Genomic DNA, 17,830 nt, shown 5'->3' with positions numbered 1-17,830 from the left:
CCACCTTTTCTTCCTTTCTTTCTCTGTAGCAGGGTGCCCCCCTTCTGGTCAGATGGAGGGATCGATCCCAGAGCAGGAGGAGGAGAAAGCAGCGGCAGCGGCCCCTCCCCCCCTTCTCTCTGCCTCTTCCCCCTCCCTGGGGGATAAGGATGGTTGCGAGCGCTTGGTCTGCGGAGAGGACAAGACTCTCCTCGGAACCGAAGACGCGATGCCTCAGGCGTTTCTGGAGCGGCTCCGTCTCATGTCCGCCATGTAGGACCTGGGGAAGAGGGAAGGGGGGGCGCAGAGAAAAGAAACAGCTTTCCAAACCGGAGCCAGGCGGCCTCCTGACCCCGCGAACGGGCTCAGTAGCCAGGAGAGGCTGTGGGTGGGGTCCACCCGGGGTCCCGAGTCACTAGCCGAAGCCGGGAGTGCGTACTCCCCTACTGGCTGCGAGGCTGGTGTAGGGGGTGTATCACGGAGGTTTCGGGTTCCCTCAGGTCTGGCCGGCCAGGGGCCCTGAGCGGCTGTCGGTCTCTGTCGTTGCTTTTCCACCTCCCAGGCTCTACCCGCCCAGCTCGGTCCCTCTCGTTCGCTCCCTCCCCTCAGTCGCTCACACACAAACAAAATGGCGGCTGTTGTTTCTTCACTCTCCCGATTCCTCAGAGGGAAGCGAGCGGCGGCGGCCGGAAATGAGCCAAGAGAAAAAAGGGGCGTGGCCAGAAAAAGGAGAGGCGGGGACGCACGCAGCTCGCACACACAATGGAACGCGGAGGGCCGAGGAGGGGAGAACCCGAGGCGGGGTCAGCCGCGGTCACGAGACTTGCTCAGCCACTCGCCTTGCGCTCCCGGAGCGATCCCTTCCGCAAACTCTCTCGCCTCCGCCTCTTAAAGGGGAAGGAGAAGCTGCTCGCCCGCTTCCCTCCGCCTTTACTTGTGTTTTCTGTCGGCCGAAATAGACCGCGAGGTTGCTGCTTGGGACAGGCCTATTGTAATGGGGGAAGGGGGGGGGGCGCTGAGCTTGTGTACTCTGGACCTGGCATTGCCCACGGTACGCATCGGAAGCCCTCCGTAGGAAGACAGGCCCTGCTCCTCACTTCCCTCCTTTGCTGCTGCAAAGACAGCGGCCCAGAGTCACAGGCGAGGGGGGTGGTTTGGTGGGGGGCGGCGGAAGAGAGCAGGGTTTGGCCGGCCTTCTAGCTTCTCATGTACGGTGCAGGCACACACACACACACCGATGTGATGAGGACGACGACTCAGGGTGTACGTGCACATATAGACATAGGACATGAGCCGTAACCTGTGATAGTATGAGAACAAAATCACCACACAGCCTCAAGGTGGAGGCGCAGAGGTCTTTTTATCAAGCGATCTTGCACAATTGCATTTTCCTGCCAACATCCATGTCTGTTCCTCGTAAAGAAGGAAAATTCACTGCGTGGGGAGGGCTTTATTACGCGAAAAGACGTGGGGTAGCATTGTGCTGGGACTGATACGTATTCCCTGTAATGCCGCGAGTCTGGTTTATAACGCTACGCCTATGTTTTTATCGTGATTTGCCACCGCGCTCTTTCGTACAAGAATCCATAATGCTCTCTTAAGGCAGGGATGGGGTGGGGTGGGGGTCACAGTAAAGTAATGTATAGACTAGGAGAGCCTTCCGTCGTTCGGTATGTTGTGTGTATACACATGAGCCTTTCTCTGCAGACCCCCGGGAGAAACAGCAGCACCTTCCTCGCATATTCATTCCTTTGTAAAATGTAGAGAAGCGAGAGGGTTCCGTGTTCTTTCCTTTCCCTCTTCGTAGGAGAGGTGAACAATCAGTTCACAAGACCACTGGACACATGGCTTGCTTCTTCTAGCTTGGTTTTTTATAAGTGCCTGTAGGAAACGCCTCACCTGAGCAGCGCACATACTGTAATATGGAATGCCTGCTACGTTCACTTTTCCAAGGGTTTTCTGGTCTGTGCTTGCGACAGACAGTTCTGTTAGTCCGTTCATCACAATAATTGTTTTATTAAGGTTAAAAGGACAGAGCAAATCAGAGCATTCCACCACTTATGTGAATTGGTCTTTATATGACACTTGTAGTGGACTGGACTACTGAAAGTGATCCATAAGATTACTTACGATATGGTGACATAGAAGGGGTGTAAAATCCAGGCAACTGTGGCCCGGACCTAGTTGCTGAAAAGGACAGGAAGGTACGTCTCTCCTCGGGTATGTGCTACTACACAGAACACCGAAGGACAGCAGGATTGTGGAACACCACTGCTGTCTCTTGCTCCTTTTGTCTGTGCTTCTTTCCCCATCCCAGTTATTTCTCTCAAGCCTATTTTCAGTGAAGCTTAACTTACGTTGCTCTCAAACTTTGATGGAGATGTGTGAGCAGCACAAGCAGGAGCCAGGAAATAATCTTCAGTAAGAGGGGAGATACAGAGACAAACCCAAGCAAGAATACTGACACATCACTCCCTTTCGGTCTAGTCCTAGTACAGCTTGCAGGTCCTAAATTTTCTGTTTAGTTTCATGTATCTGCTGCTTTTCCACAGTGGACTGTGCCCAAAGCAGCTCACAATAAGCACCAGATAACAGAAAAGACCATTAAAACAATTCATTACAAAACATAACAAATGTAAATAAGGGGAAAATGAACCATTCTTCCTCAAATTATTTTGCATGCAAAAAATAATGTCCATCTTCATAGGCAGTTCCTGAAATGTGTTTGTGGGTGTACCAAATTTGAGAAAACTTATCTCCTGCCAAAGTCCTATGCTCTTCTGAAGAAGGTCGGGATATCAAAGAGTTTTGTAAAAAGTATTTGCCACCTTGGTAATCCACTGTCTGTGAAGCATTCAACTGATCTCATCATTAGGAAAAAAATAATACCTGGTCTGCTTCACCCAAACTGCATAAAGCTTTAGCACACTAGACAGGAAAACAGTGGTACGTTATGACACAGTAAAAGAATACTACCATACCTGGGCTTGGGGTGGGGATGGGGAACTAGTGCCCTCCAGATGTTGTCACTATAATGGCCAATATCCAAAGATAATGGAAGCTGTACCAGCAATGTCTGGAGGGCCTCAGGATTTCTGTTTGAATCCAAGGCTGTGGCAATGGGGGAAGCAAGGTCCTCTTGGGGTTTCGATGCTGTGAACCCCTCCATCTCATGCTCAGGTTGTATAAATATATCATAAAGACACCATAGTCTCTGCTTTGCCTTGCTACCAAAATGAAACACGGACCCTGGGTAAGCGCCTGGAACCCCTGGAATCTCGTAGTGCTCAGAGATTGGGGTGGCGTGCGACAATTTTAACTTTTAACTTTTGAATGTTTTTTGAGTGTGGTGGTAATTTTTTCTTGGTTTTCATGTTCGAGGTTTTTTTTTTTTTACTTACAATCAAGCAGTGTATACATCTTATGAAATAAATAAAAATAATAAATCATGTGTAGTGAATAGGCTGGAACATCACACCTCAAGTAAAATTTATGAACTAATAAATCACCGTTAAACTTCAAGGGGCGGCGGAATCTGTCTTACCAGGTCTAGTGCTATTCAATATTTTAATTCATTACTTAAAAGAAGGGAAATGCATCTAATTTATACATGCAACAGAACAAAATATGTGAATTTATTGAATAACCCTACACTGAATCAGTCTAAATGTATGTTTTTTCCTCAGCCTCCCTTGCAGTCCGTCCCCCCCCCAGCCTGGGATAAACTCCAGAAGGTAAAATGGCAATGGAATGGTAGATACTAGGAAGAGGGGTTTGGGGAATCTGTGTATGTTATCATGAGCAGCTTCTATCACCAAAGTATTGCACTCTCCCAAAATGTTTAGAGGTACCAAGGCTCCATCTCTCTCTGCAGCAGTGCCTCTGTGCCACCCATGTTTGCTTAGTTATGTCCCACCTCAGTTATGCCTACCTGTCCTCCCAGTTCTAATTTATACACCCAGATACAGCATCTTGCTCCCAATGGGTGGATTATGGTTGATAATCTAGTTTTTCGGCCTGTCAGTTGGTTGGGACTGATTCTGTTGTTGCTGCAACCTGCTACATGCAAGCTTTGCTGTGCTGACTCCCAGCTTGTTTGACCTCAACCCTGCCAATGGTCACAACTTGAAGGAAATGGTGAGATCCACATCTAAAAAGAGGCAAGGTTTGGGAAGGTTCAAGTGTAGAGCAGAGAATCCTGCTTGTGCACAGAGTTTGGCTTTGAGGTCTCCTTCAGTCCATTATTCTTCATTGATCTATTCCAATACTTCTAAAGCATCATCTTAACAGTATCTATCAATCTGCTTCCAGTGAAATCTCTAGAATCTTTTGGGGGGGGGGAAATTTAAAATAAAAAGACTGGTGTATTATTGTGTTCATTTAGAGATTATAGCTATGTGGTACTACTCTCCAGTGGTTCATTCCTATCTGGAAAATTGGTCGCAGAAGGTGGTGCTGGGAGATTGCTTGCCTATCCCATGTCTTCTGGCATGTTACGTACTGTACTTCAGAGTTCCATCTTGTTTCCCTTGTTTTTTAACATCTATGTCAGTGGTTCTCAAACGTTTCTCACTGTGGACTACTTGAAAATTACTGAGGGTCTTGGTAGACCACTTAATAGCTCTTCTGCTTGTTGTAGCAATTATAATTAACAGATGCTGTATGATTTTTTAAATGTATTTTTACTGCTTCTTTTAATTCTTATATTGTATGCTATTGTATTATAATTTGTAATAAAATAAAATCCAATATAATAAATAAAAGAAGTGCTAGAAATACAAGAAATAAAAATACAGTTAAATTCAATGTGAATATTTAATGCTGTGGATATGCCTGTCCTGCTAAACTTCTTCATCCAAGCACCCCATTAACTTTGCTCTTAATCTTCTCTGTTCCTTTCAAGGCCACATTTTAGCAATTCCTGCGTAAGTGGATATCTAGCTAAAGGGAGATTTATCCTCTTCACATTTTTTGTTATGTCTGTTAGACTGCAAGCCTGTTAACCTGCACGTCAGACCAACTGGGCAGCTGTGTAACAGACGAGTAATCTTTCAAGGGAAAACCATTCTCATATCTACCTTCTGATAAATTCTACAGGAAAAGGACATAGGAGAAGCTGTTTCCCAGGAACCCAGTTGCATATTTGACTCCTGCTGCTAATGGAAAGCTGTGCCTCCACCATCCACTGACACCACTCCAAAGAGACAAGAAACATCCTTGCAATGTTTGGATGCTCAAAAGCTAGGAACAGTGTGTCGCTACCACAATTCAATACAGCCCTGAAATCAAACTTCATTAAGACTCCATGACAACCACCACTTGGTTAGTAATCCAGCCAGGCAGCACTTTGGATCCCACAACCAATGTCTGACTGAGCAACAGGACAGTCTCAAATTCAGCCTTTCAGATACATTTGCAAAATTTACTAAGATAGGATTTATACTGATCTTTCTGCCTCTACATATAAAACTAAGAAAAATGTTTAAAGGAGCCTACCCTGCTCCACTTTTTTAGAAGTTTCTCTCACCAACCAAAACACAGCATTCTCCACCCTTGTGTGTTCAGGGCGCAGGTGCAGGGAAAAGAAAAAAAGGCATAAAGTTCCTCATGGGTTTTGAAAAGACACCACCTTTATTGGTTAATGGGCATCAATGATAGTATGGCACGGGGCGAAGATCCTATCATTCAGTGTGCTAATTCCTGGACAAGGCTCCATGCTCAAACAATCTGCTGTGAGTCAGTCTCCTTAACGGCCCACATCAGTGTGGACTGGTCTGCTTACAGCAACCTGGGAGCACAGCAACCTAACAGCCCCCTCAGCTGCTGGGGCCATGGACAGAATGCAGCACCCTTAGATTTTCCAAGAGATACTGCCATTGGCTTCCGCATAGTAAGCCTGCCCACACACCAATGCGGCCAAGTGTCACTCCTGCACCCACAAAAGGGGAGAGATCATTTACTCCCGCCTGCACAGGGGCACAAATTGCAGCCCCTTGTTAAGTCAGGAAGTGCATCAAGGGATAACACCAAACCAGTACTGAAACACTGACATGGCTCCATCTCCCCTTCCCCCAGTCAGATTGTCCCACACAAATGCCGGACTTAGACATTGCTAGGGGAGTAGAGAAAAAAGTCATAGAGGAGGGACAGTTGCCCCTCTGACACAAAATATAAAACAGCAGTTGGATTTCTCTAGTCAAGAAACAAGCAGAAAAACTAAAGTAGAGTCAGTTTGAACATGTATGACCCCATGGCACGTCAGACTCGAGTTATGACTGGAAAGATGTAGTTAATTGTTAATTATTCATTTTATTATAATTACTTGCAGTATATTTTATGGGTTAACGACTGCATTGTGGGAGAGAAACATTTGGTAGAACAATATCCTGCTGCAGATATTTTGAATTAGAATATACATCATAATCTAGTCCTGTGTTGAATTATGCTTTTAAAATGTTATGTTCCTTCTTAAATATGTGTTTTATGTATGTATCTTTGTATGTTACCCATGAAAACTGACACTTTAATGGGGGTATAAACTGAGATCTGTATTATTTTTTAAGTTATGCTACTTACAGACTTCATTGTTCTTTTTCCTCCCCCCCCCCTATCTTTATTGTGGTCCATAGACCCACAAAACAGTTTTAAAACAAGATACTGTTAAGACAACCAAACAACAGGCGAAAGAGACCGAGGTAGTCGTTTTGTTATGTCTAGAGCATGATGGTCTTTTTTTCTTACGACCTCCAAAAGAAACTTTGCCACGGTCAGTGTAATATCATTTGACCTATCCTCCAGAAGGTATTTAATATGGGGGGCTTTGCATTTTCCCAATATTGTTCTAAGGAATTTGTACCTTAACCTTAAAAAAAAACATGAGATCAGCATTTGTGCTAAAATTCCTCAATACAGACGGTAATTTATCTGACTTACTAATTTTAGTTACTAATTTTATAAGTTTAAATAAAACCTACCATTTGTGTGTGTGTACACTTATACGTACAAGCAATAACATATAAAATTGAAGTTAAGAGAAATCCAGGCTTATTGTTAAAGACTAGAGGAGTGCTACTCAAGCTCCCCCTCCTCACACATAGCATAATTATCACAATTTTCCATTGTATATAATATAAACACTCAAATACATAACTTAGTGCAGACAGGAATCACCCCATGGACAAAATATATGCTGCAGACCAAACTCTCAAGGAACCCATTCACCTCACATTGCTCTTTTTTTACTGTATTTAAATCCTCTCCTATAATAGTAGGATGTGGTCTTCATAGGACCACATCAGCAGTCATGCCAGTGAATTAATTTCTTTATATTTTTATTTAGACCATTTATATACCACTTAACAGATAAAAGCAACAAGTATTACAAAAATACATAGCAGCAGTGTTTTTTTTCAAAAGGTACATTTAAAAAACAAATGTTAGAAATGTGCCACTTACTGTAACAACTTCATGGTGAGTACCGGCACCATTTTTTCATTATTATTTTTTAAGCATTGCATAATAACATATACAACTGTAGAATTAATAATTAGTAATAAATTTAGACCAATATCAAGTCCTTTTCTTTCTAACATATCTCCCCTCTCAGCCTCCTGGCTCTTACCCAGGACACAGACAAACTCACAACTCAGTCACAAAATATCAAAAAGAAGGATTCTGCAAAACTGCTGACATCACACTAATCTCTTACTCTAGACGTACTTTTTTATGGGCAGGCACCAAGGTGAATGGAGCTTCCTCATCCTATGTCCCATTCAACAGTTAGCTGCCCTCTCCACAGCTAGTCCCAGGTTACGGCAGCTTTGATGAGTTTCTCAGTGAGTTCCAAAGATGGAGAAAATAACATTCCTCCACACACAGTTCTTTCTGTCATTTTTTGCCCATTTCTCCAGCTGCTCTTTTATGCGGAGGGGCTTTCATTTGTGGGCAGGCACCAGGATGGATGGAGCATCCTCATGCTGCCCACAACTATGTCCCATTCAGTAGTGGAGCTCCAATCTCCACATCCACTTTGTATGCAGCATATGACCATAGAACAGTTTAAGGAGCAAAAACACATGGATATGTTGATTACAGAGTTGTGCCCAAATGCCCTCTCAAAATTCTCCACCTGATTTGTGGGCAGAAAAAATGGGGTACACCATTTCGCCAGATTTATCTAGATGAAGAAGAAATTATCCAATAGTTTCTCAATGAATGAGCCTCGCCGATAGCAGTGGCAGCAGCACAGCTTGTTTGTTTTCCTCTTGTGTGCCTGTGAGAGCTTTGCTGCTGTACGATCGTTATGGAGTGCTGCTTGGAGCCAGGATGGGGGACACCACAAAAGAGAAAGAAAGAAAGAAAGAAAGAAAGAAAGAAAGAAAGAAAGAAAGAAAGAAAGAAATGTGGAGAGTATTTGGATACAATTCTGCAAAGTGTCCTTCTTCTTCTGGGAGAGGGATGAGAAAACAGCAAATCTCATAAATATTCACAACAATGTTTTCATATTCATATAAAGAGGCCCAAAATGCACATGTCTTAAGCATAGGCTTGTACTCTCATCACCCCTGATCATTGGCCATGCAACATCTGGTGGGCCAAAGGTTTCCCACACCTGTATTATACCTTAGTCCTGTTGGATATTCAGGTGGAATTGACATTGTCCATATGTTCTGAGGTCCTGGGAGTTATTAACATATTGTCCTCAAGACTTGCAGGAGAACAATTCAATGGTATTGCATGGCAGACATTGATCCAAAGTGGAGAAGCATCTGCAAGTAGTGCTGTCATTTTGATTTACCAATTGCCTGTAGTTTGTATTGCTCCTTATCTCTTTATCCATATCTTCATGGCTGCTCAGTATCTGCACAGATAGAAGTCAATAATTAACCTAGGCTCAGAGCCCAATTAATTCCTATGCAGACAGTATCAAATAACAGGATTAAAAATCATTTTCCCTTAGCACTTTATTTTTATCACCCGGTCCTTACTCTCTAATTCTCATGTAGCTTTTGCTGCGAAACCTTTTAAAAACTGCTGCTATTTTGCCCCCGTTTTGTTCCCTCTGCATGCCTATATTTAAAGCAATTTTTTTCTTCCCTCACAGATTTTGGGGAGGTAAGCACGTTCGATGAGATCTCACTGATGAGCAAACATTGCATCAGTTTGATAAAGAGATAGAAGGCCTGAATAGAAAAAAAAGTGGACAGTTTGACATTTTCGTGGGTAAGTTACCATTTCAACAGCAAAAAGGCACCGAGCCATCTGCCTTTGTGTAACAAATTGTTCCTGTTTGAACGACAATCAGTAAAAGATGAGAATCAGTAAAATCAGAGGGCATGTGAGCAATGCCAGCTCAAATACGCAGAGTGATAGTTTAAAGCCCAGAGAGCCCGTGAAGCCACTGACTGAGTTGTGTGGCAGCCAGAATGACTTCAGGGGAGGAGTAACCCTCCCACAAGATTCTGGGGTCCCTTCCAACTCTACAATTCTACGCCTCTACTTGCTAGTCTGTAGCAATAGGCCTTAATTCCCCTTAGCTTCAATTACTAGTTCTTACTAGTACTAGTGTGTGTGTGTGTGTGTGTGCGCGCGCGCACTAAACAAAAGGTTAGTTTTACTTAAACTTGTAAAATAATTTGTTGTTGTTGTTTAGTCGTTTAGTCATGTACGACTCTTTGTGACCCCATGGACCAGAGCACGCCAGGCACTCCTGTCTTCCACTGCCTCCCGCATATAAAATAATTTACTTGTTAGTAAAAAGAGAGAGAAATTACCCTCTGTGCTGTGGACCTGTGCGATAGATACTCATTTCACATCTTCTTTTCTTTTTAAGATGAAGGAGCAAATTCCTTGATACAATGAAGTCTGTTAGTTGCATAACTGAAAACAGAATCTACATCTCAGAGTTTATAGTCCTTTGAAAGTGCCAGTGTTCTTGGCTAATATATATATACATACATAAAACACACGCACACACAAAGCCCACATAACATTTTAAAGCATAATTCAACACAGGACTAGATTATGATGTACACATTCTAATTCAAAACCTCTGCAGCATGATATTGTATTACCAAATGTTTCACATGCACAGTGCAGTCATTCACCCATAAAATACCCTGTAAGTGATTACAATAAAGGCAGGAAGAACATCCAGTTAACTACATATTTCCAGTCATTATTTGATTCTTGGTTGGCATCCATCTGTCTTGGAAGAGTATACTTTCGAGGGGGTGAAGACAAAACATTGGAAGTTACAGCGTCTGCTGTGGCTGTAGAGGCCAATACAGGAGAGACATGTTTTGTTGCAGCTGGAGCAAATAGAAGTGTGTGGTTGTGCTGCTGCAGATGCACCATGTCATTGCTTCTCTCTGTGCTCCTCCCAGTGATCCTCCTTTGGTCACTGCTGTGGATACACGACCTGATTGTCTCCAGGCACTGCAGACATCTGAAAGGGATTCCCAAATGGCAGGGCTAATGTTGCCAGCCTTCATGTCATGTTTGCAGACATCTTTGTAATGCAGAGTCTGGTGCCTGAACCCAGCTCCCTGTAGAGCATGGCCTTGTGGATCCTGCCACCTTCCATTCTGTGAACATGACCAAGCCAGCCATGTTGCTGAGATAGGAGTATGAACATTCTGGGAATGTGGGCTTGGGAGAGCATATAGTTGTTTGACAGTCTCCCTCCTGTCACGTGATGCCCCAAATCTTCCAGATACAGCACATATGGAAAGCATTGAGGTGCATTGTAAGTTGCCGATGTCTCACTAATATAAACCAGTGTACAGTGGTACCTCGGGTTACATACGCTTCAGGTTACATACGCTTCAGGTTACAGACTCCGCTAACACAGAAATAGTGCTTCAGGTTAAGAACTTTGCTTCAGGGTGAGAACAGAAATCATGCTCTGGCGACACGGTGGCAGCAGCAGGAGGCCCCATTAGCTAAAGTGGTGCTTCAGGTTAAGAACAGTTTCAGGTTAAGTATGGACCTCTGGAACGAATTAAGTACTTAATCTGAGGTACCACTGTAGTGAGACGTGTGGGCAACTTATATCCACCAGAAGCGACACTTCAACACTTTCCACATGCGCTGAGTTAGGAAGCGTTGGGGCATTTTGTGGACAGAGACAGAGTCTCAAAGATGTGACATGTTTTATATGTTCAAACTGACACAACCTTAGTTATTTAGCTTGTCTCAGAGAAATTCAATTGCTGATTTATATGTTGCTTCAGAGGCAGTTGTCACTCCTCTATGGCTTCTTTCTCTACTACTCTAAGTGATTTCTAAGTCCAGTAATTGTGAGGGACAAGTAGACAGGGGAAAGAGGAGATGGAACTATGCCATTGATGTAGCACTGGTTTGGTGTTATCACTTGCCAGTGATGCAGTTACATACCCTCCAACATTTCTCTGATTAAAATAGAGACATCCTAATCAACAACTGCAACAACAACTTTTATATTTATACCCCACCAATCTAACTGGGTTGACCCAGCCTCTCTGGACTGCTTCCAAAACATATAAAAACATTAAACTTCCCTATACAGTTCTGCCTTCAGATTGCTCAGGGTTGGATAACTCCATACACTCCATTTCTCCAATGAAAATAGGGATGTCCTAATGAAAAGCAGGGCAATATGGAATCAAATCAGAATCTGAGATGGCTTCTGTAAATTCAGGACTGTCCCTGGAAAATAGGGACACTTGCAGGTGGTTAATTTTAGTCTCTGTCTTACATGTCTTACATGTGCAGCAGGGTTCTCTTTAGATCAGGAGTGAGGGACCTTGGGTCCAGAGGCCACATACAGCTCTTCAGTCTTCTCTATTTGACCCATAGGACTCACTCTAGGTCGTGCTCCCTTCTTGGCCACAACTTATTTGGGTCTGGCTGACATTTGACCTTGAACTATGATGACTCCTGCTTTCCTGGATGGCGGACAGAGAAGGTGTCTGAGTGTGTGCAGAAGCTAGCCTACTGTACAAAGGTAATATTTGCATGCATGGTTCTGCCCATCTTTGTCTCTGCCCCCTCCCTCCACTAGCATGTGGCCCCCAGAAGGTTAGCCAGAAGGGAAATGAGGCCCTTGGGTTGTAAAAGATTTCCCAACCTTGCTTTACATGGTAAGGGAAAATGCGGGAAGTCAGTCCTGTTTCATTTGGCAGCCCTTCTGCACTCATTCAGCTGACCAGAGCCCTGCCTTTAACTTCTGCCCCCAAGTCCAGGTCTGATGGGACTACTTCCCCTTGTGATCCACCTTCTCCATGTCATCACGGACTGCAGACAGAATTGGAACACTGGAGTGTGAAGAAGCTACGATGGTAATGCATAAATCTGCTCTGATATTTCCTTTCCACTGTACTATGTGAACAGAGAATGTAAACTCTGTTACAACTTTTCTATCTTATGAAAGATGCCATTAATATGGTTTTACAGAATGTAATTTAAACAAAAGCATGTGTTCCAGGGGAAGAGGAATCCTCTGGTGAGCAACCAAGCCTGAAATGGAGAGCAGCATAGTTGTGGGTTTGCATACTGCAAGAATGGTGTGACTAGGAAAGCCTTCGGGCCAAAGTGATATGAAGAAGTGGTTTTCCTTCCCAGCTGTACTTTTGTCATTATTAATTTCTAGGAATACACAAGCAAAAAGCAGAAGCTCGAAAATGCACCGGGAATAAGCCATATCCCACACTGCGTAGGTTAGTAGCTTAGGGATGAGGGAGAAATTATATTCAGTTTGCATTAAAAAGCAACTCTATCAAATTCACACTTACTGAAACAGCCATCCTTCAAAATTGGCACTTATCTTAAATTTTGTGAAGCACTTCTGCATCCAAACAGTATTTACAAAGATGCATATATTAGGTTAAAGGACCGCAATTTGTGCCCCTGCACAGGCAGGAGTAAGTGATCAGCCCACTTTTGTGGGTGCAAGAGTGTCACTTGTCCGCATTGGTGTGTGGGCAAGCCTACTGTTGGGGAGTCAATGGCAGTTCCCCTTAGGAAATCTTGGGGTGCTGCATTCCACCCATGGCCCCAGCAGGTCTGGGGGCTGTGGCAGTGCTCCCAGGTTGCTGGAAGGACCCACCAGACCAGTCCACACTGATGTGGGCCTGCAAGGAGACCAACCCTCAGAAGGCGGCCTGAGTATTGAGCTGCATCATCATCCAGGCATTGGCCCACTCGATGATGGTATGTTTACCCCATGACACACTATAGTTTGTGGGCTATAACCAACAACAATGTGATCTTTTAAAACTCACTCTATGCCATTTATCGCTTCTGTACCTGCATCCTGGGTGTGGGGTGCAGGCCCAGAATAATGTTTTTCGATTATGAGATAAACAATTGTTTTCAAAGTTTTTTTAAGAAATTGTATGCACAAGGGCCAATTAATGAACAAGAAATAGAAGAATTCATCAGAAAATACGGCTTACCAAAAATTCCAGAACAAAGTAAAAGGATCTTAAATGAGGAAATAACAGAACAAGAAATAGAGGGTGCCATCCAAAATATGAAATTGGGAAAATCACCAGGACCAGACGGCCTTACGGCTAAATACTACAAAATGCTGAAAGAATGGTTGATACAACCATTGAAGGAAGTTTGCAATGAAATTCTGAAGGGGAAAAAGGCACCTGAATCGTGGAAAGAGGCTTTCATCTCACTTATACCGAAGACAGAAACTGAGAAGAACCAGGTTAGAAACTACCGCCCTATATCTTTACTCAATGTGGATTACAAAATTTTTGCAGACATTTTGGCAAAAAGATTGAAAAGAGTGTTGATAGAGGAGATTCATAAGGACCAAACAGGCTTTCTCCCAGGGAGATATATGTCAGACAATGTGAGGAACATTATAGACATTTTGGAGTTGCTAGATGTTGACATTAACAGGAAAGCAGTTCTGATTTTTGTGGACGCGGAGAAAGCCTTTGACAATATCTGCTGGACTTTTATGAAAAAGAATCTCCAAGGGATGGGGGTAGGCCAAGGTTTTGAAAACGGTATAGGTGCAATATATTCCCAACAAAAGGCCAAGTTAATTGTAAACAATGTGGTTACAGAAGAAATACCCATAGAAAAAGGTACACGGCAGGGATGCCCAATATCCCCTTTGCTTTTTATATCAGTCCTGGAGGTTTTGTTAAACATGATTAGAAAGGACCAGTTGGTTAAAGGAGTTCAGGTCGGAGTTAGACATTACAAGTTAAGAGCATTTGCAGATGATCTAGTATTGACCTTGCAACAGCCAGACACTAGTACTAAAAGAGTATTAGAACTAATTGAAATATTTGGTCGAGTAGCAGGTTTTAAATTGAACAAACAAAAAACGAAAGTGTTGGAAAAAAATTTAACAATGGAAGAAAGAGAGAGTTTTCAGAATGAAACAGGCCTGGAAATAACAAAAAGGGTAAAATACCTGGGGTTAAACTTAACATCCAAGAATGTGAATTTATTTAAGGATAATTATGAAAAAAGTTGGGCAGAGGTAAAGAAGGATCTGGAAATATGGTCAAGGTTGAAACTTTCCTTGTTAGGCCGAATTGCTACTATTAAGATGAATGTATTGCCTAGAATGCTGTTTTTATTCCAGACGTTGCAGATTTTGGACAAGATGGACTGTTTCAAGAAGTGGCAGAAAGACATATCAAAATTTGTCTGGCAGGGCAAAAAGCCCAGAATTAAATTTAAGATTTTAACTGATGCAAAGGATAGAGGGGGGTTTGCCCTGCCGGACTTAAGACTTTATTATGAATCGGCAGCTTTCTGCTGGTTGAAACACTGGCTACTTCTTGAGAACACTGACATTTTGGACCTGGAAGGGTACGACAATAGCTTTGGTTGGCATGCATACTTATGGTATGACAAGGTAAAGGTGTATAAAAGTTTTAAAAACCATATTGTGAGGAAAGCATTGTATAATGTTTGGATTAGATATAAAGATCTGCTGGAAAGTAAAACCCCTAGGTGGGTGTCACCAATGGAAGCTAGGGAAGTAAAAAAGCTTAATATGGACTCTAAATGGCCAAAATATCATGAAATTTTAGAATATGATGGTGAAAGGGTGAAACTTCAGAGTTATGAGAAACTAAAGCCTAAGGTTCGAGATTGGTTGCATTACCATCAGATAAATGAGACATTTAAACAGGACAGAAAAATAGGATTTCAGAAAGAGAAGTCAAAACTAGAAACAGAACTGTTGGAACCCAATACTAAGAACTTATCAAAAATGTATAACTTGCTGTTGAAATGGAATACACAGGATGAAACGGTGAAATCAGCAATGATTAAATGGGCACAAGATATTGGTCATGATATTATGTTTGCTGACTGGGAACAGTTATGGACCACCGGTATCAAATTTACTGCATGTAATGCTTTAAAAGAAAATATTATGAAAATGATCTATCGGTGGTACATGACCCCAGTCAAGCTTGCAAAAATTTACCACTTGCCTAATAATAAGTGTTGGAAATGTAATGAGACTGAAGGCACTTTCTACCACCTTTGGTGGACCTGCCCAAAGGTTAAAGCTTTCTGGGAAATGATCTATAATGAAATTAAGAAGGTCCTTAAGTGGACTTTTCCTAAGAAACCAGAGGCTTTCCTTTTGGGCATGGTTGGCCAAGTGGTGTTAAGGAAGGACAGGATTTTCTTTATGTATGCCACTACAGCAGCAAGAATTCTACTGGCAAAGTATTGGAAGACGCAAGAACTACCTACTCTGGAAGAATGGCAAACAAAGGTGATTGACTTTATGGGACTGGCCGAGATGACGGGCAGAATCCGTGACCAGGGGAAAGAGACAGTGGAAGAGGACTGGAAGAAATTTAAAATATATCTTAAAAATAATTGTAAAATTGAGGAATGTTAAGATGTCAGGGGGTAAGAGGTAAAGAATTGCAGCAGTAATCAAAAAAAACTAAAGGAATCTTTATGAAAGGGAATTAAGATAATGGACCTAAGGGTTGCTAAAGAACTATTAAACAAGGATGCAGGGATGGGGAGGTATGGGGAAGTCAAAAGAAAGAAGGGTATGAAATGATGAGATTGAAATTATACTGTTTTGTATTGTTTTTGTTATTTATCTGAAAAATGAATAAAAATTATTTAAAAAAAAAAGAATAATGTTTTTCGATTGATGAAATAAACTTTTAAAAAGTGGAGCAGAGTGGGCTTATTTAAACATTTCTCTCAGTTTTATACGCAGAGGCAGAAAGATAAGTATAAATCCTAGCTTAGTAAATTTTGCAAATGTATCTAAAAGGCTGAATTTGAGACTGTCCTGTTGCTCAGTCAGACATTGGTTGCACGATCCAAATTGCTGCCTGGCTGAATTACTAACCAAGTGATGGTTGTCATGGTGTCTTAATGAAGTTTGATTTCAGGGCTGCATTTAATTGTGATACTGGCCCACTGTCCCTAACCTTTGAGCATCAAAATATTGCAAGTATGTTGTAAGGTTTCTTGTCTCTTTGGAGTGGTGTCAGTGGATGGTGGAGGTACAGCTTTCCATATCAGTAGGAGTCAAATCTGCAACTTAGTTCCTGGGAAACAGCTTCTCCTATGTTTGTTCCCCAGTGGAATTTATCAGAATCACAGAATCATAGAATCAGAAAGATAGATATTTACATCCTTGTTTAAATCCGTTGTCTAACATGCAAGTTTATTGCACCAGTTAACCATGTATGGCTGTTAAGAGTGATTGAACACCTTTACAGTATTTGCTTTTCTTCCCCCTTCGATTCAGATGTTGCTGAACTACAACTTCTATCAGCCCCGGCAAGCATGCCAATGGCCAGGAATGGTGTGAATAAACTATGGCAATGATATGGGCGATAGATTGCTGTTAATTGCATTCCTTCAGGTTCAAATGAAAGTATTAGCTGCAGCATTTACTTGGGCTTATTAATATGCATTTGGGCTTATTAATAACAGTAATAGTTATTTTACTGTTATTTAAGCTGTAATAAATAAAAGAGAAGGACACGTCAATCACCAGGATATTAAATTATTATTGCACATCTTACAGGATACAGAGGGTGAACATAATACAGAACAGAGCCAAGATGAAATTTATCAGAATACATACTTCTGAATGTTTCCACAATTTGTATCTTGTATATGCTGAGATGTAGCAATAGCCATTGTAGCCACACTATAGTCTGTTGAATTTATCAAAATTAATTTTGTAAAGTGTTTTTGATCACAGTCCAGGCTCTGGGGTTTTGGCCCCATTTCTTCAGCCCTGTGATAATTCATTCTGATTTACTTGTGGGGTATTTATACCTCTTCCTGTATTTGTTCACTCCCCCTCACTTCCCTAACTACAAAAAACCTGTTTCTTTTTAATGTGGATTTATTGCATTAGGGTGATAGAGCATGCCCTCCAACATTTCCTCCATGAAAATAGGGACATCCAGCAGCAGCAGCAGTAGCAGCAGCAGTAGCATCATCATACTTATACCCCACCCATCTGCCTGGGTTGCCCCAGCCACTGGGCAACTTCCAACACATATAAAAACAATAATGTTTTTTTTAACTTCCCTATACAGGGATGCCTTCAGAAGTCTGCTAAAGGTTGTATAGTTACTTAGCTCCTTGGCTCAGAGGCTGCATAACTCCATACCCTCCAAGATTTCTCCAATAAAAATAGGGGCGTCCTAGGGAAAAGTGGGACATTCCAGGATCAGATCAGAAACCGGGATGGCTTCTGTAAATCCGGGACTATCCCTGGAAAATAAGGACATTTGGAGGGTCTGATAGAGGTCTTTAATCCACTTTAACTGCGCAAACCTAAAGTTCTGGAATGTGCTTAAATCCCTTTTGTAAAATAGAGTGATCACCA

At 42.3% G+C, this 17,830-nt stretch overlaps 2 long non-coding RNA genes across 2 annotated transcripts; both read left to right on the top strand.

Moving 5' to 3' along the window:
• Positions 1–138: 138 nt before the first annotated feature.
• Positions 139–6,545, top strand: LOC307226130. The gene is made up of 2 exons (XR_013843329.1): positions 139–252; positions 4,967–6,545. It is a non-coding gene; the product is annotated as an uncharacterized lncRNA (long non-coding RNA).
• A 5,327-nt stretch (positions 6,546–11,872) lies between these two features.
• On the top strand, positions 11,873–16,852 carry LOC307226133. The gene is made up of 3 exons (XR_013843333.1): positions 11,873–11,965; positions 12,204–12,299; positions 16,733–16,852. It is a non-coding gene; the product is annotated as an uncharacterized lncRNA (long non-coding RNA).
• The last annotated feature ends 978 nt before the right edge of the window (positions 16,853–17,830 follow it).

This window comes from Podarcis cretensis, assembly GCF_951804945.1.
Source record: "Podarcis cretensis genome assembly, chromosome: 10".
In the NCBI taxonomy this organism is placed as follows: Eukaryota; Metazoa; Chordata; class Lepidosauria; order Squamata; family Lacertidae; genus Podarcis; species Podarcis cretensis.
Note: the sequence above shows the minus strand (reverse complement) of the source record. Positions and strands in the feature narration are given on the sequence as shown.